Source organism: Rhipicephalus microplus, unplaced genomic scaffold (genome assembly GCF_043290135.1).
Source record: "Rhipicephalus microplus isolate Deutch F79 unplaced genomic scaffold, USDA_Rmic scaffold_23, whole genome shotgun sequence".
NCBI classification, from domain to species: domain Eukaryota; kingdom Metazoa; phylum Arthropoda; class Arachnida; order Ixodida; family Ixodidae; genus Rhipicephalus; species Rhipicephalus microplus.
Genome location: NW_027464596.1, coordinates 6,544,629 through 6,568,234, shown reverse-complemented (window position 1 = coordinate 6,568,234; position 23,606 = coordinate 6,544,629).

Below are 23,606 nucleotides of genomic sequence, written 5' to 3'. Positions count from 1 at the left end.
GAAAATGCGAAAATTCATACACAATTATTCTGCGAGATCGAAGAAATGCCTGTTTGCACTGAATCATTTTTTCATGAAGTTTAACAGTGCAAAGTATACCACTTTACGGTTGGTGATCTGTGTGTATATGAATGTTGGAAGTTCTCGACGAGTTGCACTTTTCAGTGTGCCCTACTTTTGGTTTAAACAAGGAGGAAGCCTAAATGAATAGTTGTACTAACGCAATATCGAACAAATAACGCCACTGCAGGCCACCTTTTACAATCACTTGTCAGGGCAGCAGAGTATCTTGTGACTGGCACACACGTGCAGGTGTTGCAGCTTAGCGTTTGTGTAAAGTACGTATTATTGATGATCTGGTTGATTTAGGCACATAATTGTCGCTTTCAGTATTTCAAGCAGTAATGTTGCATCAAGAGAAATAGCTTTAAAAAATAATGGTACGCAAATAATGTAACACTTTCAAAGCAATCTAAATTCATACACAATTATTTACATACACAATTTGGCAGTTGTGACGGCTCGTAGGTGCAGGACTAATTGAACACATTTTCGTAATGTAGATAGCCATTGACTCACCACAAGAAACCACTACGCACTTCGGTGTCCTTCGCTGGAAGCCTGAAAGCAGCGCGGCATTGGAGGCAGCCCGGCAGCTACCCGCAACGCAGCATTGGGGGCAGCTCGTCAGCTATCCACTGCACAATTACCAGGACACTTGCCGCAACAAACCGCTAGCTGCAAGGTGCCCTTCACCGACGGTTCAAGGTCGGCAACGCATCGGCGAATTCCGGAAGCTACTCGTAGTGCATCAGCGTGAGTACAAAAGGTAGCAGTCGACACTCGGCGAGACATTTGGCAGTGGTGACGGCTCGTAGGCGCAGGGCTAATAGAACATATTTTCTTACGGCAGGTTCGTGTTTTTTCTTTTGTTTGTTATAGATACACTTCAACCTCTGCGGTCACTGCTGCCATCTTGTTGTGTGCTTTCGTACTTACCGAATTACGTTTGTTAATGATTCCATGGATGAAATAAAGCAGTTTATACAATATACTTACGAAAATGAATCTGAATCAAAGCGTACGTTAAAGGCAATTACTCTTTTTCCTTCCAGGCGAGAGGCTCGTACTGCTTCCTCGCGAAAAGCTCGCCGCTGCCCAAATGCCTCCTCCACGGCCAGAGTGCAGCATTCATGCCCCCCTTCAGTGTGACGAAGAACACGTTCTGGAGCCCGATGACTCGCCTGTGGAAAGACAGTATACTGCCACAACACACGGATGGTGTAAGGAGAGTCACCTTCTTATTTGTTTTTTCATTAGGTTGCGGAGCTCCTTTCCGAGTCGTGGCAGTATCCCCAAAGGCGCAACGTACCGAATTGTCACGACGACTACTTTGAAAATTATGGTGAAAAATCTCAAGAAATATATATAGCAGCAAAATCCAATAGAATTACCTGAAATTGCCACAGAACTTCGCACCATGTCGAAGTCCAAACGTTTCGATGGTTTTGTTGGAGCTATAAATGGCAACACATAAGTATAGAAGCTTTAACCAGTATGCCAGAAGGCTATTTTACCAGGCAGCATTTTCACTCAATTCAACTGCAGGCAGTCTTTGGCCATCGGGGCATATTCGTTGACATTTCTCTTGAATATCCTGGAAGCGTCCATGATACCCTGGTTCTAAAGAATAGTCCTATGTACACCAGAAGCCTTTATCCACCTTTCGGATACGCTATTTTAGGCGATTCCGTGTATCTCAACAGGGTCGCACCAATCGTGATCCTAATGCCGTATAGCACAACCCGACCTGTGCAGGTCCACCTCAACAGAGCCCACGCAAGAGTGCGTGCAATCGTTGAGCGTACCTTCTGCTTTATGAAAAGCCGCTGGAAGTCGGTGTTCACAATGGCATTGGAGGTGTTTGTGTACAAGGCAACGGATGTAATCGCTGCATGTGCAGCCATGCGTATGCGTGATGCATCAACTGAAGAACTCGAAGAAGACTTCGACATTAGTGGGGACTACGACTATGACACGGAACCTCCGTCCAAGGACCTAGCAGCAGAACAAAGAGACTGTATGGCCGCCCGATTTTGCTGCCCTACGCCGTGCGGTGATCATGAGTACAATGCATGTAGCAAACAGATTGAAGATAGAGCTTGGAGGCGAGGAAGAAGGGGCGAGGGGCACGCTCTGTAAATTTTTTATTCTTGTTCTGCTAACAATAAACCGAAGACGTATCGGTTCTGCGGTCTCTCTGGTCCTTCTAAAGCATGGTGCCGTGACCCGGGTATCTGAGGACAGACGCAAAGACTTCAACCTTATTCGTAACAACGGGTTGAAGAACGAAGCAGGTCAAGGACGAACCATCGAGGTAAGGACCACAGCCGACGACTGTTGGCGACGCACATAAACAGGCAAGAGCTCTCTCAACACGTTTTAAGCATGAATAAAGAGGTCCTATCGAAGAAGCGGAAGGCGCTTCGAGCAAATGTGACAACGCTTACGAGCGAAATTGATAAGAAGATGGAAGAAGACGCCGATCGAGCGCAACTTTGACGCTTCTAAACCAGATAAAGAGCGTGTCACAGACGCTAAGACAAGTCAACGAACAAATTGAGCCGTTCATTGAAGAAGACGACGCGGAGGCAGAGTTTAAAAGAGTTTTGCTTTATGAGATGAAGATCGTTGCTGCAACGACAAAAATAAAGGAGTAATTACGCGAGTTAGAACAAGTGATGCAACTGACTGCGAGAATAGTCACAGAACTGGCGAGCCCAGTGCAAGGTACTAACCAAATCCCGGAGACGCAAGAGCTTGTTAAGTTGGTACGTCTTGAGATGATCAAGTTTGATGGAAAAAACAGCATGGCCAAGGTTTTGACATCATTTCGAGACATCGGTGCATAATAGAGTGAACATGCCGAAGAATAAAAAATGGCAGCATATCCACGGAGTGAATGATAGAGAGTGGGGCGAAGCATCCGTCCGTCCATTCGTTCTTGCTTCCGTCCACCCATGCGTGCGTCTGTGTGGCCGCCCGTGCGTCCATCCGCCCATCCGTGCGTGAGTCTTTTCGTGCGTCCACACGTCCATCTGTGCGTCTGTCCCTGCGTTCGTCCATGCATCCACTCCTGCGTCCGTCTATGCGTCCATCCGTCCGTGCAGCCATCCGTGCGTCCGTCAACGCATCTGTCTGTGTGTCCGTTCGTCCACCTATTCTACACTCCAAGTATCACCATCTAGTATCTTTTAATTATATATTTCTCATATAGAAGCACCGTCATCAAGCGGACATTCCAAGGACTGAACGAGAGGCAGACGCACACTTTCTTATGGCTTGCGCTTCGTGTCTACTTCCCACTTTTAACCACCTCGAGTTCATGGTATATACTAGTTCACTGTATTCATGGCACTGCGGCCAAACGCTCGCTAAACCTTTCTAAAACCAATGAGGTTACGCCCAGCGAGTATAACGTAGCAACCCTTTCTTGTCAGATAGTGCTCAAAGTACATGCCAATGGCTGATAAGGGGGAACGAGAGACAGGAGAATGCGCCTTTTAGTTAACGCGCACGCTGTGAATTTTTTATTGTTCAACAATGCACAGAAGAAATCTCATACCGGCACCACCTTGGGAGTCAAAATGTAAGACTGGTTACACACTGCTACTACCACTACGAGGGACAAACGGGTGCCGCATTAAGGAGCTTCGCCCCTAAAATATAATACCTTCTGGCGTCTCTGAGCGGAAAGGTTGCGTCCTTTATAGAAAGTTTGCAGTTTTATGATCAGAATTACGATCATGCAGTAGTTCTTTCGAAAGAAACATGGGGACGACGAGATCATTTAAGAGAGACCTACGTAAAAGAGCTAGCAAACGTGGAAGCAGTGAAGAGTCCTAAATATGTAGATGTATTGAACAAACTTTTCCGAAAGTTGCAAGTGAACACACGAGCATTGCAGTCATTAGGAGTGGAAATAGATAGTTATGCCACAGTGATAGCTGCTGTTGTAAATTTTGTGCTACCGGTAAATATGAGGATTGAGATGAAGATTAAGGAGATAGAGAAAGGTGACAACAGACCAGTAACTACACAATCAGACTCAGCGTCAAGAGACAGCAGGAGCAGTTTGAAAGAAATATAGAGTTTTTGAAGATATAAATACGGAGCAGAGAAGAAACTCGAAAGGAAAAATACGACGTGACCCAGTCGCCGCACAGTATGAGGCGGACTAGAACATCTACGCTTCAAAGCACCTCGATTAAAAAATGAATCGTCGGTGAGATGACTGGACACTACACGGAAGATTGCAGAAGAAGCACAACTATGCAACAGAAAAAAGAAGCGTTGCAGCGGGAGCGAAGATGCTTCAGGTGCGCCAGACCTCTCCAGACGGCGAAGATATGCCACGCTAACGTACGCTGCAAAACATGTAGGGGAAGGCACATGACATCCATGTGTCGACCACGTACGCCTGCAGGAAAGTCAGCACAGTAGCAAAGCGGTGATGATGTTGAGAAAGTGCATAAAAGCGCGCAACCTGACTGGTTAATCACCAGCAAATCCTGCAACATGCACGCACAGTGGTCTGGTGAACACATGTGCATACTACTGAAGACAGCCTTTCCGAGGACGGAGGGAGAAAACAGCGGACGCTACGCACAGATTCTGCTGGAAATTAGGAGCCAGAGGACGTTCATCCGCATAAGACTGTCAAGAAAACTAGTGTGCAAGGTAAGAAAATGCGGAAGGATTACCGTGGGATCATTTGCAGGAGGAGAGATGGAACTAGACAAGAAAGTCGTCGAGGTCAGCATGAGGAAGGACCCTACATCGGAGCCAGTCAGGATTGAGGCACTGGAGATTGAAGTTATATCCTGTGACGTGCTACCATCGTCACCGCTGACAATACACGAAAGAGCAAAATTGATGGGAGTTCGTTCGGCCGACGACAGTCATAAGACGGACAAAGAAAATAAATATGGAAACTTCGATATTGATTGGAGCAGATTATTACTTGACCGTAGTCACTGCTTGCATTTGCGAGATCCATCTAAAAGTTGTGGCAATAGAAACGACGTTGGGATGAACGGTCCAAGGTCCTGTAGGACTTCATTGTGTGCTAATGAAATCATCGACGGTTATGGTACTCAAGGTCAGTGCCTTGTAGGCCACGACTGTTGACGAACTGCAGTGATTCTGCGACTTGAAAAACATAGACATCAAGGAGAAACCAGCAACAAAGATGAGCGCTGAACATGTGCTAGAGTACGTCCGACAAACGATGGAGTTGAAGGCAGGAAGATACCAAGTGCGGCTACCATGGAAGAAAAATGTATCATTGAGCGACAACAGCACCATTGCGAAGAAGAGGCTTACCTAGGTGAGAAAGAAATTATACAAGGATAAAGATGAGCTCCTAGCCTACGACAAAGCTATATGTGAGTACTTCGAGCATGAAATAGCAGGGAGCGTCAAAGAAGATGCTGGATCAGATATACAAAACAAATTTGTATACTACATGCCTCATAAGAAGGACCGAACAATGACGAAAACACGGATCGTCGTTGAGAGCATCGTCAAGCCAGAATTCAGGCGAATCTTTGAATGACAACTTAGAAAATGGGCCAAACCTAAACCCTGACATCACAAACTTGCTGATAAATTTTCGATATCACAAAACCACTATTTCAGACGACGTGGAAAAAGAAAGGAATCTGCGTCGATGACGTTTGATTAGAAGCCGACGAATATTCGACATCGACAAAGATTTACAAAGAAGCACGAGTCATTTTTCGTAATGCAGGAATGAATTTGAGAAAATTGATTTCAAATGTTGCCGAACTTTTATGACGCCGAAGTTTGATTAGGAAGGAGATGATCTGGATCGAGGGATAAGAAAAAAGGGACAAATCAAGATATTGGGACTGAAACAGAATTTCGTAGATGACGTGTTGGGTTTTCCCGACACTACATGGCGAAATGACAAGGACATGAGACAACTCTCAAAAAGACAGGTTTTGCAAGCCACGGCAAGACTATATGACCCTCTAGGTTTTTTGACACCAATTTCAGTCAGAGCAAAAATATTGCTGCAAAATTTTGGATGGATAAATTGAAATGGGACGACCCGTTACCAAGCCAGCATCTATCAGCTTGGAAGGACTGGTCGGAGGAGCTTCAGCACTTAGATGACTTCAGCGTTAACAGATGCTATGACAACAGGCAAGCTGAAGTTAAAGTATCGACTCTACTCGTGTTCTCCGATGCAAGTCCAATGGCGTAAGGAGCAGAGGCATACATTGTAACAGAATACTGCAATGAAAGCAATGCAGCGTAATAAATCAGTGGAAAAGGTAGAGTCGCTCCAATCAAATAGATTACACTAGCGAGATTGGAGTTGTTGGCTGCCACAATATCAGTCAGATTGGCCAGTCTGAGAATTTCATCAGGAAACTAAGGAGTGTGAAATTCTAGACCGACTCTCAAATTGTATTATGCTGAATAAAGTCAAACAAGATGAAAGATCTGTTTTTTTGCAACCGCGCAGCAGAAATCACGAGCAAGTTCAACGAGAGTCAATGGGGTTATTTTAAAAGTCATGAAAATCATGCTGATTTGATGACAAGGCGGGGGGGGGGGGGCGAGATGAAACGTTTGCTGAACAGTGAATTATGGTGGAAAGGCTCCATGTGGATCAATAATAAAAAACAAAGGCAGAATCGGACAGTGACGACAACAAAGACGAAGAAAAGACTGTGGCAAGCTTAAGTATCTCATTTATTGTAATAGAGTCTCTGTCTTACGTAAAAACACTTTAGGAGCCGTTTGCCATCTTCTCGGAATAGATTCAAATACTGAAAACGTGCTTTCTTTCGGGGCTTTGTGTCTAGGCCACAGAGACGGGAAGATGGTTGACGCATTGCAGGAGTTCGTCAAAATTTCAAAGAGGTTTAACTGTTGAAATCATTGTTCGGTAGATTTTGAAATTTCCAAATTCTTAATAAATCAAATACGAGGCTTCATTGCATTACACTACAGACTATTTACAATTCAACTATCAGATATGTCTTGTTCCATCTTTATTTTATGACTCGTAAATGAAGTAATTTCAATCGGTTATTAAACAGTCCGGTTCTTGGCCAATCCCCCAGCGTGGGTATGCGCCACATCGTCAAGGATCTTGACTTGACTTGACTTGACTTAAGTACCACCACGAGTCAAGAAAAGATAATTGATTGGAATAGGTTTGGATCATACTAGAAAGCGTTTCGAGTTACCACGTGAGTGTTGTGTTATATAGGAAACCGACGAAAAGAAAGGAAGCCAGGTTCACTCACAAGAGAAGAATTTGTCAACGCAGAGATTGTGCTGATGAAGCAGGAGCAGCAAACGTTAGAAAATGCAGTGACACGAATAAATGACAACACGAATCTGTACGGCACGAACATCTTCGAAGATGATCAAGGTGTCCTAAGAGTAAAAGGGAGGCTTCAGTGGAGTTTTTTGAGCTTCGAGGAGAAGAATCCTATTATTTTACCAAGAGAAAGTCACTTTTTAGAACTCCAAGTTTTGAACGTGCATCAAGTGACAATGTACGGTGGCGTTGCGGGAACATTGACACATCTAAGAACGAAGTATTTTATTGTGCGTGCCCGTTAGATGGTGAATTATGTGATAAAGAAATGTATCACATGTAGATTTATTTCTAGACCAATGGCACCAGAAATTTCACCACTACCAGCTGACATGATAACACAGACGAGGCCATTCGACATAGTTGTTATAGACTTTGCTGGACCGCTAAGTGATCAAGAGGAGAAAGGCAACAAAATTACAAAATTTTACATTGTGATATTTACGTGGGCAGTAGCAAGAGCCATACAACTGGAGTTGGTCAAGAGGATGTTATCAGAAGCGTTTATACAGGCATTTCGAAGATTCATAGCTAGAAGAGGATTGTGTACAACTATTTACAGCAATAATGCAAGAGCGTTTAAGAAAGCTCGGAAAGAGATGAACAAGATATAAATTATGGAAGATGAAAAGGCGCAATAGTATATCAGTAACCTGAAAATAAAATGAAAGTTTATTGTGGAGTTAGCTCCATGATGAGGAGGATTTTATGAAAGATTGATCAGAAGCTTTAAGACGTCCATGGCAAAACTATAGGTGCTAAATTTTGGATGAAGAAGAACTACGGACTGTGGTTGTTGAACGAGAAGGAGTAATTAACAACCAGCCTCTTATGTGTATGACCATCCGAACGAGCCACAAGCCATCACACCGGCGGACGTTTAGAAGGCAGGAGCAATGAACAAACAGGAACAAAACAGACCCGGGAAATACAGTTTGCTGAATTACTAGAGTGCAAGAAAACAGGCAATTTTAACATGGTGGACCAGATGGAAAAAGGAGTACCTGAGGGAGCTTAAGTGTTCCAGCAGAAAAATAGAGGGCCACACAAATATACAAGAAGGAGATGTACTACTGCTTGGAGAAGCGCGAGAAATAACACAGTGGAAAGTCAGCAAGGTCAAAAAGATTTTCCCAGGCAAAGATGGACTAGTGAGAGCATGCTTTCTTCGTACACCTGAAGGCAAATTAGTCAAGAGGCCGATGCAACTGTTGTATTCGCTCGAATGTTGCTTCGGTTGAATCTGGCCGGCGGGAAGATGTAGAAAACAGATTGAAGACGGAGCTCGGGGGCGAAGAATAAGAGGCGGCCAGGGGCACGCTCTGTATACGTTTTATTTCTCGTTCTGTCAACAATAAACCGAAGACGTATCGGTCCTGCATTTCCTCTGTCCTCCTGAAACAAAGCAGTCAACTGACACAAGTTTTTCAGGTTAGTTGATGGTGTGCAAGCTGCTACACTTTTTCTTTACTGTGAAACATAGTTTAATAATAAATGTAACCACAATAATTGCGAATAGTAGCACTGCCTCATGATACGTAAATATAAAGCACAATTTTGTTGTTACTGGCGTGCCTCATAAACAAATCGAACATCATCCTCACGAGTTCAATTGGTCTCCCTTCATTGGTTAGGATCTGCTCCATTACGTCACATCTGTACTGGCCCTCCTCCTGTCGCTGTCGCTTTGCCTCATGGGATCGCTGATCGATCTGCATGAAACATGTTCCTTTATGCAACACAATTGATGCGCAACCTTAACAAAATCACAGCGATTACTGGTCACTGCTTACATTCTAGGGGAGATGAGGAATTTGGGAACACCGGTTGTGCACCGGAGCCGATGTACCTTTCGACAAGCGGATCTGCATTCTTCAGTTGCTACACTTGGAAAAGACAAGTTCACAATTCATTACGTCGGCTTCAGCAACACCCAGTCTTCACGAAGAATTCATATCTGCGACCTTCTTCAATGGACGGCGTGGTTTACACTTAATACAGTTAATTAAAGAAGGCGTAGAAACCCACGTTTTCAGTTATTACACAAATAACTACACCAAATACAGTGCGCGTGTAATGAATATTTCGCAGCACAACATTTCAGACACGTCTCATGAAAACGTAATATCTGTGTCCTTGAACGTGCGAACAATGTTGTTCCACAGATGGTGGTTGTACTAGTTGTAATGCTAAACTCTCTCTCTCTCTCTCTCTCTCTCTCTCTCTCTCTCTATATATATATATATATATATATATATATATATATATATATATATATATATATATAAGGAGTAATATATTAATGGGCCAGTGAACGTATGGAATATGGCACAATGGTAGCGTTGTCAACAATGATAAACATATTTATTTGCCAACAGTTTCGGGAGAGGTCCTCCCTTCGTCAGGGGATGAGTTTAACTGACCTAGACGTACAACCTTCGTTGCAAGCGCGTCCCTCTCACCCTGAAAAATGTTTGCGAGAGTGAGAAAAAAAGAAAACCCACTGTAATAGCTGAGCACGAAACCAGCCTGCGCGCATCCGAATGTCGGTGTAAGTCTACATCTGGTTCTCATGGTGTGCCGGCCAGTTCTCGACGTGTGTCGGGCCACCCAAGATCGTCGCCGCGGTGGCGGGAGGGGTCTGCGACGGCGTTGTCGTGCTAGCCGGCTCTGTACGAACTATAACCTGCTGTAGTAAACGTTCCTACTTGTTGCGGTTTTAAAAACGATTGCCTTCGTATCCCGCCTTTGGGCGAAATACGAAGCCGCTTTCGGTAGCCGCTTTCTGCTACCGCTACCGTCGCAACAAACAGGAAATCCTAACAGTGGTGGCAGCGGTGGAATGTCATCGCACTCGCATTTATAACAATGGTGGCAGCGGTAAGATGCTATCGAACCCGACTTTATAACAGTCTCACTCTCGAAAACAATTTTCAAGGCGACAGGGACGCGTCAGACGAAGTGTGAACGTCTATGTTAGTTTAACTTATCCCCTGACGAAGGGAGGACCCCTCCCGAAACTGTTGGGAAATAAATATATTTATCCTTGTTGACAATTCTCCCGTTGTGCCATATCCCATAGCTGTCTCTCTTTCTCTCTCTCTTTTTCTCTCTCTCTCTTTCTCTCTCTCTCTCTCTCTCTCTCTCTCTCTCTATATATATATATATATATATATATATATATATATATATATACATATATATTGTGAAGTAATGGTAAAGGCAACCTTTATTAGGCCCACAAGACACGATAAAGCGATTACACCTAAGGCACAGAACTCAGGCAAGCCAAGTCCCCACTGCAGATGAAGACGACGACCACACATGATGATGAATATGTGTAAAGATAGTAGATGTGCGTAATGCATGCCTACACTAACTCCCCCCCCCCCCCCCCCAACGTGAAAGCGGTCATTTTGACTGCAGTTCTTGGCCGCAGTTTAAAGCGAAGAGGAACGCCGTATGAAAGGCTTCATGCGGGATACCTGGACTGTTTCTGCTGCCCTGTAGCGGCGGTCCGTCGGAAGAAGAGCTGGTGCCACGCGATAATTCACAGGAGACGTTTGCTCCAAGACAGTGTAGGGGCCAATAAAACGTAATTGAAACTTCTCGCACAGGCCGGGAATGCGAATGGTTGTAAGAAGAAGGACTTCGTCGCCAGGGCTGAAGGACATGGCACGATGAGAGGCATCATATTCAAGCTTGCGATCCTGTTGCTTGGCTTCAGTGTTGACGCGAGCCAGCTGGCAGCAATGAAGTAGACGAGACACGTATTCTTCACTTGAAGATGAACATGGTTTGACAGGCGCAGAGAAGAACGAAACATCGAAGAAAGAAGAGGGAAAGCGACCGTGGACGAGGTAGAACGGCGAGTAACCGGTTGTGTGCTGTACAAAGGTATTATACGCAAAAGTGACAAATGGCAAAATGGTGTCCCAGTTTCTGTGGTTGGGTTCGATATACATCGCTATCATATCTGACAGTGTACGATTAAAGCGCTCAGTCAGGCCGTTCGTCTGAAGATGGTAACTGAAGTTTGTTTTGTGTGTAGTGCCGGATGCCTTGAGCACTTCTTCGACGAGTTTTGAAAGAAATACTCTTCCACGGTCGCTCAGGATTACAAGAGGAGCTTCGTATTTAAGGTTTATTGCTCGAAGGATGAAGTCAGCCACTTACGAAGCTGATGCAGAAGGCACGGGAGCTGTTTCGGCGTAGCGGGTCAGGTGGTCAACAGCTGTAACTATCCATCAATTGCCCGTGACAGTCATAGGAAGTGGACCATACAGGTCAAGGCCAACTACCTCGAATGGTTGCAGAGGACACGGGAGCGGTTGTAATTGTCCACTTCGAGTTGATGTAGGCAGCTTGCAACGCTGACAAAGGGCGCATGAGGCAACGTACTTTGCGGCACAGGTGGACAAGCCCGGCCAGTAGTAGTGACATCTTATGCGGTCATACGTTTCCTGAAAGCCCATGTGTCCAGCAGACATGTCATCGTGATATGTCTTGAGGAGTTGAGCCCGAAGAGAGCGAGGTAGAACGGGCACCCAGCGTTATCAGGGTGGTAGATATGACGGTACAGGACGTGATTGTTGAGCCTGAATTGCGTCAGCTGTCGGCGAAGACGGGCGTTAGGGGACCGGCAAGTCTCGACAAGACGGTCCATGATGTGGCGACAGTAAGGGTCAGCACGTTGGTGAGATAAGAACAAACCACACTCGCTTGGAGTAGTTGGATTCACAGTAGCTAATGACGAAATATGCAGGGAAGAGCCGGCCGAAAGCTTCTCGAGTGTGGCAGTGGAGGGTTTGTTAAGTGGCTCCGAAGAGAGAGGGCGACGCGAAAGTGCGTCGGCGTCTTGATGTTTGTTTCCCGACTTGTATGTAATTGTGACGTCGTATTCTTGCAAGCGAAGAAACCAGCGACCAAGGCGGCCGGACAAGTTCTTGGTTGTTGAGAGCCAGCACAAGGCGTGATGGTCCGTAACCACGGTAAAGTGGCGGCCGCGGAGATAAGGTCGAAACTTTTGTATCGACCATACGACCGCTAGGCACTCCTGTTCGGTGGTGGTATAATTCTATTCGGCGGGGGTCAGTGCACGGCTCGCGTATGCGACGACTTTCTCACGTGAAGATTTGTCTCGATGTAGGAGAATTTCACCGTTGCCTCGACCACTAGCGTCTGTATGCAGGAGAGTAGGCGTGGTTTCGTCGAAACGGCAGAGGACTGGGTTGGATGTGAGTGCACACTTCAGTTGGGCAAACGCGGCTTCACATTCAGGAGACCACACAAAGGCGACGCCTGATCTGAGCAACTTGTGCAATGGTGAAGCTGCTGAGGCGAAGTCTCGAATGAATCGGCAAAAATAGGAAGCAAGGCCGATGAAACTGCGCAAATCTTCGGCTTTTTCAGGACGTGGGAAGTGTTGGACAGCGGATATCTTGTCTGTATCGGGACGAATACCGTCCTTGCTTACGATGTGGCATAACACTTCAATCGTCTTGCTCGCAAAACGGCACTTCTTGGTGTTCAGCTGAAGGCCTGCGTTTGCAAGGCACGTAAGAACTTCGTCCAGTCGTTGCAAGGGCTGAGGGAAGGTTGACGAGAAAATAACGATATCGGCTAAATAGCACAAGCAAGTCTTCCATTTCCAGCCTCGTAAAACTGTGTCGACCATCCGCTCGAATGTTGCTGGAGCATTGCAAAGGCCGAATGGCATGGCGTTGAATTCGTACAGCCCATCTGGTGTTGAATACGCTGTCTTTTCTTTGTCATCCTCGTGCATGGGTATTTGCCAGTAACCTGAACGCAGGTCTAGGCTTGAGAAGTACTCGGCACCTTGCAGTGAATCCAAAGCATCGTCTATGCGTGGCATGGGGTAAACATCCTTGTGGGTAATCTTATTGAGTGCTCTGTAGCCAACGCATAATCGCACGGAGCCATCTTTTTTTCCTTACTGAAACAACAGGGGATGGCAAAGGACTCGCGGAGGGACGTATTATGTTTCGGTGCAGCATATCGGCTACATTTTGTTCAATTCTCTCACGCTCAGACGAAGAGACGCGATATGGTCGATGGCGTACGATGGAAGTGCCATCGGTCTGGATACGATGCCTAATAATGAACGTCTGTCCCAGAGATGAGGAATGGGCATCAATCTCCTATGCTTTTGTAGCAAGGCAAGCACCTCATCTGTCTGTGAAGAGCTCAGTTCTCGACTAATAGTCGCAGCAAGAACAGAAACGCTTGATGAACGTCCAATAAAAGGAAGGTCAGAACATGCTGGCATAAGCGGGACAACAGAGACAGGTTGGGATTCAGTAACACAAGCCATTGTGGTGTCTTTAGGAATGAGAATTTTGTCAGACGACTGGTTTGTAGTGTAGAGAAGTCCCGAGCCATTGTGGAACCGCGCTAGACCTGAAGCAAAGACTATACCTCTTGCGAGACAGCGTGCAGATGGTTGGACAAACACGTCACCAGAGTCGATCACATTAGAAGTGATGGGAACTATTCGCTGATGACCAGGTGGTAGCTCGGTATCTTCAGCAGCGAGCAAGCGAATGGGTTTGTCATCCGCATACTGGGCATAGTCAGTTTCCAACATATGAACAACATTTTCTCGACAGCAGATGGAAGCGTTCGCCGTAGACAGAAAATCCCAGCCTAATATAAGCTGGTGGGCACAAGAACTCAGCACAGAAAATTGCACAAAATGAAGAAGACCAGCAATGAAAACACGAGTGATGCACATAACAGCAGGTCAAATGGCGTCCCCTTGAGCAGCGAGAGGTGTAGGTCCATCATAAGGGGTGGTGGCTTTTCGCAGACGTGAGAACAAAGAACGATCAATCACAGACAAACAAGCACCAGTGACTATTAAAGCGTCCACGTACACACTTTCTAATAAAACAGATATCGTATTGTATGGACGCGCTGGAGGAATTTCTGTCTTTTCGTTCGATGCAGCTTTTCCTCCAAAAGCTGCAGAGGTTAGTTTTCCGGGTGTTGGCTAGTGAATTGCGAGACAGGTCGCAATGGTGACGTGGAGCGGCGGAGGGGTAGGGTGAGCGGCGTCTAGTAGAGCGGTAAGAACTGGTTGGCTCAAATGTCGCAGTTGGAGACGGTGAGCGACGTAGCGGTGGATCATAAGGATGACGTTGGAAAGCGTACCAGCTTGTCCGATCATCACGTTCGTAGGTGTCGAATCCACGACGCTCGTCCTGCTGACGCTTTCGACAGACGCGTGCATTGTGACAGACGCGTGCATTGGGGCAGTAATACCGCATATTACTGCGGTATTATAGCCGCAGTATTAACAGATCGGACGAGGCGGCCGCTATGGCCGCGAAAGGGCTGGCTAGGCGCACTCAGAGTTAACGAAGGCAGTGGGACAGGCGTCGAGTGTGCGGGCATCGGTTGTACGACGGGTGGTGAGCCAGCGAGGACTTGTGCGTACGTCGGCTGGAGTCGAGGTACTGGAGAGTCTACATACGCTTGCCCGGTCATGGACACCAACTCCTCTTTGATAACGTCGCGCAAAACAGTGTTGGAGGGGGGAGGTGGACTCGGTGTCGTTGAGAGCCCGAAAGATTGCAGCTCTTCCCGAATAATCGCCCAGATCATGGCACGCAATGAGGCATCAGTCCTGGTGGTGTTTTCAGCGCTCTCCGGCGGTAACGGTTCGGATTCAAGTTGCTCTAGGCGTTGGCACGTGGCAACAACGTCAGCGACTGTGGTCGGATTTTGTATGACCAAGGCATTGAACGCGACCGTGCCGATCCCTTTCAATGGATGACGAACTCTCTCTGATTCAGACATGGAAGTGCTGAAACGGTGACAGAGAGCAAGCACATCCTCTATGCACGATGTGCAAGACTCGCCACATTGTCGCTTGCGAGCATCCAGTGTCTTCTTTGCGAGAGCTGAACGAACCACTGGGGTGCCGAAAATTTGGCGAAGCTGTTGCTTGAAACTTGTCCAGTCCGTAATGTCCATTTCATGATTGAAAAACCATGTTTTGGCTACGCCTGTCAGATAGAAAGAAACACGGCGAAGCTTGGTAGGATCTAGGATCATCCCAGTTATTAGTGGAACTCGCTCGATTGAACAGGTCCAACCAATCCTCCACATCTTCACCTCGAAGTCCGGTGAACGTGGGCGGCTCACACTGGTGCGCGGTGATAATCGACGATGGATAGGCCGTGGTAGCCGGAGCCGTGAAAGTAGACACAGAAGCGCCGATTGGCTCGTCCTGAGGCATGTTACCGGACACCTGGCACAAACGACGACCTGAGAGGAGCTCCAGGAGGCAGAGCGGGCTGGGATAGGACGGAAGATCGTAGAGCACACTCCACCACTTGAGGTGTAACGGTGAAGGCAACCTTTATTAGGCCCAGAAGACACCATGAAGCGACCACACTCAAGGCACAGAACTCAGGCAAGCCAAGTCCCCACAGCAGATGAAGATGACGACCACTCATGATGATGAATATGTGTAAAGATAGTAGATGTGCCTAATAAATGCCTACAATATATATATATATATATATATATATATATATATATATATATATATATATATATATATACATGAAGTCTTGGTACTCTGTACTGCATCAGCGTTTATTTGAGGAAAAACCTCGCAAAACGAACGGACAGAGCCAGTGCACAGACGATGACGATGATGATGACCCAGAGTGGCAATGAGGTCAAAGAGACATGCGGATGATGGTGATTGTGATCATGCAGGGATGAAGACGATGTAAGTAACCATTAACCAATGCCCACACTATATACACACATATATATATATATATATATATATATATATATATATATTATATATATATATATATATATATATATATATATTGTAACGAACAAATACAGTGCCGGAAGCTGCAGCAGCTATTTATTAATGGCGAACTTGTGCTCGTCAACTAAATACACAAAGGTTGTGAGCTCACTGGTCAAAACCTCGTCAACTTCTCTTGCGTCTCGCCTTGAGCTGTCCTCGAAAAACCGCCAGCGTTCCTTGTCCAGCGCGTGATGTGGTGACACCTGCAGCCAGCGTTGCATGGCGCGATTAGAGCTTGGCGCAAACCGCCAGCGTTCCTTGTCCAGCGCGTGATGTGGTGACACGTGCAGCCAGCGTTGCATGGCGCGTTTATAGCTTGGCGCGTTTGGCTTGTCCGTTGGTGTGGCAGAATTCAAAGTAACAGGAAGCGGCGCAGGACTTCGGCAGGTGCCTAACAACATGCGGCAATATATATATATATATATATATATATATATATATATATATATATATATATATATATATATATATATATATATATATACGCAACCAGCCGCGGCGGTGTTATTACACATCGCCGCATCCGTGCCATAAAAAAAGGCCATGACCTTTCTTCGGCCTCGTTGCCAGCTCCTGTAGCGGGCTCTTCAGATCCTATTGACAGAAAGTAGGCCGTAATAAGAAATCTAGCGAGACACGCACTTTCGAAAATATTGAAATAAACGCTGGTTGCGCTACAAGCAAATAAGGCAACTGCTCAAACCTGCTAATGTATAAATGCCAATTACCTTACACCTGTTCATCAGGTTGAGCCACTTCTTCCGGTACCTTTCGGGCGTGGCTCAATGGAGGTCGATATGTTGAATTATTTTTCTGTAAGCCCAAAATAGCCAATTACCGATAAGTACATCTAATGCTACATTCATATTTCAGAACATGCTCTTCGACGCCCTGACACAATCACAGCTACTTTGCCTCTTTCAAACACGAATGCTAATATTTGTTTGCACAGTCATGAAGTCTTAATAGTTTCACCAAGCAAACCGAGAGCGTAGCTGCCACACTCTTGTTGCGAGGCTGCTACGTGCAACGAGCAAGCGTCGTTAGATCACTAATCAATGGGAGTGTGCTAGCTGCATTCGCAACTACATTTCGCACGGCAACCGTATGTTAAAAATTGCACATCGAACAGCAATTGTTGTCATAAGCTACAGTTACAGTCACTGGCACTTCAGTCAAGGTTTTGCTTGTAAATGCATATTAACTCTAAAATAAATAGCATAAGCCGCCTTTTGGTAACTTCAAATCAGCAAGAAATTCTCAACAGGAAGGCCTTCAGTTTTATTACTTGATCCAGTGTCTCTATTGATTTAAAGGTTCATTACTTTATTTACTTATTTACTGCAGCTGTTGATTGTCGTAATTATGCTTGGGCTACAGCAGAAAAAAAGTATGAGGTGAACGCACCGAAAAAAAAAATAATCTTTTGCGGATTTTTTCGGCACTTCTTAAAGCAATTACATATTTATTTATCCATACATCCACACAAAATTATAGCGGACGCTCGTAAACATGTGGATCTTTTACAAAATCCTTCAAAAGCGGCTGTCGCTGGAGCGAAAGTTTTGACAAACCAAGTTGCATGCATCAGTTGCTGCCATGACAAAGACAAACGCATTTGTCTTCTTCAACTAGACTCCAACGACGCCCCCAATTCCAGGAATTGTCATCACATATACACATGTCAACCACAAAATGCCATCGCCCGACGGCAACTTACTGCGAGCCTTGCTTCGCAGCATTACTTTTTCCGTGACGAAGTGCCGCAGTTCATGCATTCTACTTATAAGGCACTTGGCTTGATCCTCGGTAACTGTAAGATAAAGTATTTTGCACTGATATACGCATGCAACCCGCATTTTGTTCTTACTTAATCAAAGCAAAGGGTGAGAGGGCGTGCTCAATTCTACGCAGGCACTGTTTCAGGTAGCAAAGAGCAGGCACACACGCACAGCGGGGCATCTCGGTGGGCGCCGCGCGATTTTTACCGGAGTATTGTGCCGCGGCGCCGAACCAGAGGATACAGCGTAGTTCACTGTGCATCGTCTGCCACGGTGTCACCGACGTCGCCGCGAGCGGCGATATATACCCTGCGCGCGCAGTTTTACCAGCTCATGCGACGAAGCAGGAGGAACCGAAGCAGACGACGTGCGCCTGCGCACGTCGTCCCAATTTTTTATTTGACACCACCCCCCGTCTCTTCCATTTACCCAACTTTGTTTTAGTGGCTTCGCGCTGAATCGATTTAAGAACTAAGTGCTGATACTACCACAATATCATTCTTGAATGCTTTTACAACGAATAATGTCATTATACGTAAAAATGTGTCGTGTTTCTCAAGGCTTTGGAACTCTGTGAGATTTTGGGCAGGAATCTTGGCTGAGAAATTTTTAAGTTGGCATGGCGACGGGCTTATTACTTAAGCGGTAGTCGTTCTTGTGCGTACCGGAACGGATCTCGCTGTAGTCGATCACTACAATAATTTTCAACAGACAGTGGTTATTTGTAATAGATAAAAGCCAGACACAGTTCCAACGCCTGAGAGTGCACGTTCAAGCATATTACTATGTGATTTTTCGTACTTGTGCTAAGATAAACTCAGGCCAGAAAATAACATTTCTTTTAAATCTTCGCACGTTCTGCTGATATCTAACTTCCCTCCCCCCACACACACACACATGCGCGCGACAAAATATTCGGTTCATACACCTAACTTGGCTTGTTATGCTGTGTATAATATAATTGTACATATCCTTACTCTGCCCTAACCGCTAAAGGCACTCTGAAGTGTTATGTATTAATGAAGGTGCAACACAGGCCAACTTGCAGGCCAATCACAGCCCTAGAAACGCCTACTAAAATGCTCTTCATGTAACTTAGACTGATTAATAAAAAGATGGTGGTCATAAACCTAAATACGCGTAATGAAAAAGGCAGTGTATGCAGCTGCAGTGAGAATATGCTTTATTGTCCAGCTCTGTGACAAGCAGCGCAAGAATAAGGTACACAAAGCTGAAGAATTATACCACATATTGTATATAGTGACTCGCTTCAACTGTTCGTTTCTTTACATTTACGTGGCTAGAAGGGCAAAAGGAGCAATTTCTGCAACTAGCGCCATGGCACGCGACAAAAAATGCACATAATGAAGAAGAATGGGTGGGCATTTTCTCACGTAAAAGGAAGAGCAATATACATCGCAGCCATAATTTTTTAGAAAAATAAAGATACCGTTACAAGCAACGTCTCACGTAGCAAATAGAAACATTACATCGCGGAGTACTGCTGAATATGTTTTTCAATTGATATGAAGATTATCCTGCGCATTACGTGTCATATTATATGCCCCATATGTTACCCAGATTGGCGAGCATTGTTACATGCAAACTTTGGTTGTTGCATTGTCTTTCACAACTTTCTTAACCACGAACCACGTCTGCAAGTGAAAGGTGCTACCGAAAAGTAAGGAGTAGGCAATGAGAGTGAACTGAACCACTCAGCCATGCTGTCATATAGTAATATTCAGCAATATATTTCATATAGTTGAACTTGTTTCCTTACAGCTTGACGATAAAATGCGTATACTGATTTTACGAAAACTGTTGTTTTTACTACCCGCCAACGCCAAGGTAGTGCAGTGGTTATAGTGCTCTGTTGCTGACCCGCAGAAAGCGAGATCAAATCCCTGTCCTTTTTTGATGCAGGCGAAAATTCTTGAGGCCTGTGCACATTGATTTGGGTGCATGTTGCAGATCCAAGGTCGCAAAATTTCCAATGTGCTCTACTTCGGCGTCTCTCGTAATCATATCATGGTTTTGACGTGTAGAGCCCCATCAGTTCACTCTAAAAAGTAAGAGTGTTGTGCACTCTCTCTGGGATAGTACTTTCTTGTTTTATAATTCACTCTTTTTTCGAGAGGAAATCTCCTCTTGTAGAAGCAGAGTTCAGCGATTCCCCCATAATGGGTCAGAGCACTCCCCCTAAACAGGGTAACATGACGCTGCCCGAAGGAGAGTAGCATGACCCCTTCGAAGAGAATAGCAGCAGACCTCCCCAAAAAAGGCGGAAGTAAGGCCGAAATTGGGATTTTAATTGTTTTTGACGAATTTACTCACGCGCAGACCGTCATCATCATCATCAGCCTGACTACGTCCACTGCAGACAAAGGCCTTTCCCATGTTCCGCCAGTTAACCCGGTCCTGTGCTTGCTGCTGCCAATTTATACCCGCAATCTTCTTAATCTCATCTGCCCACCTAACCTTCTGTCTCCCCCTAACCCGCTTTCCTTCTCTGGGAATCCAGTCAGTTACCCTTAATGACCAGCGGTTATCCTGTCTACGCGCTACATGCCCTGCCCATGTCCATTTCTTCTTCTTGATTTCAGCTATGATATCCTTAACCCCCGTTTGTTCCCTAATCCACTTTGCTCTCTTCTTGTCTCTCAAGGTTACACCTACCATTTTTCTTTCCATTGCTCGCTGCGTCGTCGTCAATTTAAACTGAACCCTCTTTGTAAGTCTCCAGGTTTCTGCTCCGTAGCTAAGTACCGGCAAGATACAGCTGTTATATACCTTCCTCTTGAGGGATAGTGGCAATCTACCTGTCGTAATTTGAGAGTGCTTGCCGAATGTGCTCCACCCCATTCTTATTCTTCTAGTTACTTCAATCTCGTGGTTCGGCTCTGCGGTTATTACCTGCCCTAAGTAGACATAGTCTTTTACAACTTCAAGTGCACTATTACCTATCTCGAAGCGCTGCTCCTTGCCGAGGTTGTTGTACATTACTTTCGTTTTCTGCAGATTAATTTCAAGACCCACCTTTCTGCTCTCCTTGTCTAACTCCGTAATCATGAGTTGCAATTCGTCCCCCGAGTTACTCAGCAATGCACTGTCATCGGCGAAGCGCAGGTTACTATGGTGTTCTCCATTGACTCTTATCCCTAACTGTTCCCATTCTAGGCTTCTGAAAACCTCCTGTAAGGACGCGGTAAATAGCATTGGGGAAATTGTGTCCCCCTGCCTTTAAAATACGAGCACTGCGACAAAAAAAAAGCAAATAAAATGTTACAACAACATGATTTAGTGGTACTTAATTAAGTGGAACCTTTGACCTCTAGACGCCTAACATATTGCGAGCTCGACGCGCTAAACACTACAGAACACTAAAAAAACTCGAAAGGGGTGTTTATTTCTTCACAGTATAAGTAACGTTGATCATATGTCCATATGTTTTTGTTTGGGTGCGTAGATATAGTGTCTTCGCTCTCCTCAAAACAAGCCGGACTGTAGCTAACGTGTTTATTATTTTCGTTTTGTGCTTTGTGAGATCAGAACGTCTAGACGACACGTCTTTTTCAGAGAACAAAAAGGAAGATTAGCGATACCAAATTATATGAACGTCAATTGCACTGACTCACTAAGTGGTTAGTCATTTCTGCCTACTAAACACCGTGCATCTGAAGTGTACACTAAACAACTTAGTTTTTATCCCCCTCTTGTTCTTATATTCGGTCATTCTTGTTCACGTTCTACAACTAAAGCCACCATACTTCACTGTAGCTGCAACGTAGCACGTAAGTTTTACGGCACCATCGCCCGTTGTTGGTGGTCGTAATAAAGAACATGAATTATATTACGAGGATTCAATTATAGTTGTTTGCGTTGAGTTTCGATCGTGACCAATTGAAAAAGAATGGTATTCGCTTGTTTTCCTACACAGATTCAAGGCTAAAAACATTGATATTAAACGTTCTCATCTAATGCGCTGAAATCGACTAGCGTGCGCTGAAAAGCCTCTTATTTTTGTTTATGAACTCTAATGTCTGGACAAACAAATACAGAATGTTTTACAACTTATATGCGTGGTTATTAGGTGGTGCTAATCACTCGCGGTGTGCCGATGCATCTAAAAGTAATCAAGAGCAACAGCATAGTATAACCACCTTTTACCCTCTCATGGCTCAAGAGTATAAGAGAATTTCACTCTCTCAAAAAGAGTAAAAGTCGAAAGTTGTCTTACCATCTCGTTTCATACAGAGTGAAAATTAATTTCACTCTATCTGATGCTTTGGGAGAGTAGAAGAACACTCTAAAGAGTAACTTGGCCTTTTTACTCCTGCGATACCCTCCGCAGTTTTTAGTGTTGATCAATAACAACCATGTTTTTACTGTTGCTAAGAAAATGTCAATAAAAAAAACCTGCAGCTAACATTCTTCCTTGCTTTTAGCAGGCCCCTTTGGTTGGTACTACACACACATTTAGCCGAAGCCGTGTATGTTCTCGGTAAAGAACAGAGAGAATGTCTTCCGGGTGGACATGTATTTCACGGTCCATGCCAAGAGAGCAAGGCCGAATAATCTTTTATTTATTGTTGTAGCTCTCAGGTACGACGTTAGGGGCTTCAGGGATGAAAAAAGAACTTTCTACTTCAGTTGTGCTCACCGGCAGAGTTGCTAGAATGTTTAGTAAGTGCTGCACGTTCGGTGGCGGTGGTGAAAAACACTTCTGAAACTATTTACATTTGAGAAAGAGGGACAACTCTAAGAGCCGACTCTTTACAAGCTCTAGGAGGAGTCCCTAGTGCGGGACCCCTGTGGCTTCTGTGGCAGCACGCGCCGTGACCACGAGGGCTCTTTGGCCTGCGAAGGTCGAGCAGCCGAGCAGGACAGCCTCGCAGCTCTCTCGGGTAGGGGGTGTAGGGGAGGAAGTGATTGGGGAGACCGCCGGGTTAGAAGGGCATGCTCACACCATGTGAAAAGTATCCGCAAGCGAATGGGCACAGTACGGGCATTCCCCGGAGAAGGCCGGATTGAAGTGCTTAAGTATAGGCGGGCACAATACTGTGTTGGCGTAAAGGGGCAAGAGCCAGCGCTCGTCAAGCTTAGTCAGGCCCGGCGCTGGGGGCAGAAATCGCAACCGCTTGCATCGCAGACATGCTCAGCGTTTCTGGCTTCTCTCGCTCTGGCTTCGCATGCCATAATGCTAACTCCCCTTGCAATGCCGAAGTTGAGATAACGTTCGAGTAGACCTCAGCAAACTTCTCGGCAGTGGGAAAAGTGGGAGATTCAGGAATGTTCTATGGCAGAAGGGAAGAAAGCATCGTCAAAGTGTGCTGATCGATTTTAAAGCGCTCATTCAACAGGTCTGTTATATAGTCCAGACAAGGCCAGCAATACTGAAAGCGTAAAGTGCTCTTCAACACTAGCTTCGGTGATACTGGCTACCTGTGACAAGCGGAATACTCATTTTCGCCAATTGTCAAATGTGCCCTGGGAGCAGTGTCGCCTTCCAGAAAATAATCATGCGTTTCACCGTACGGCGTTT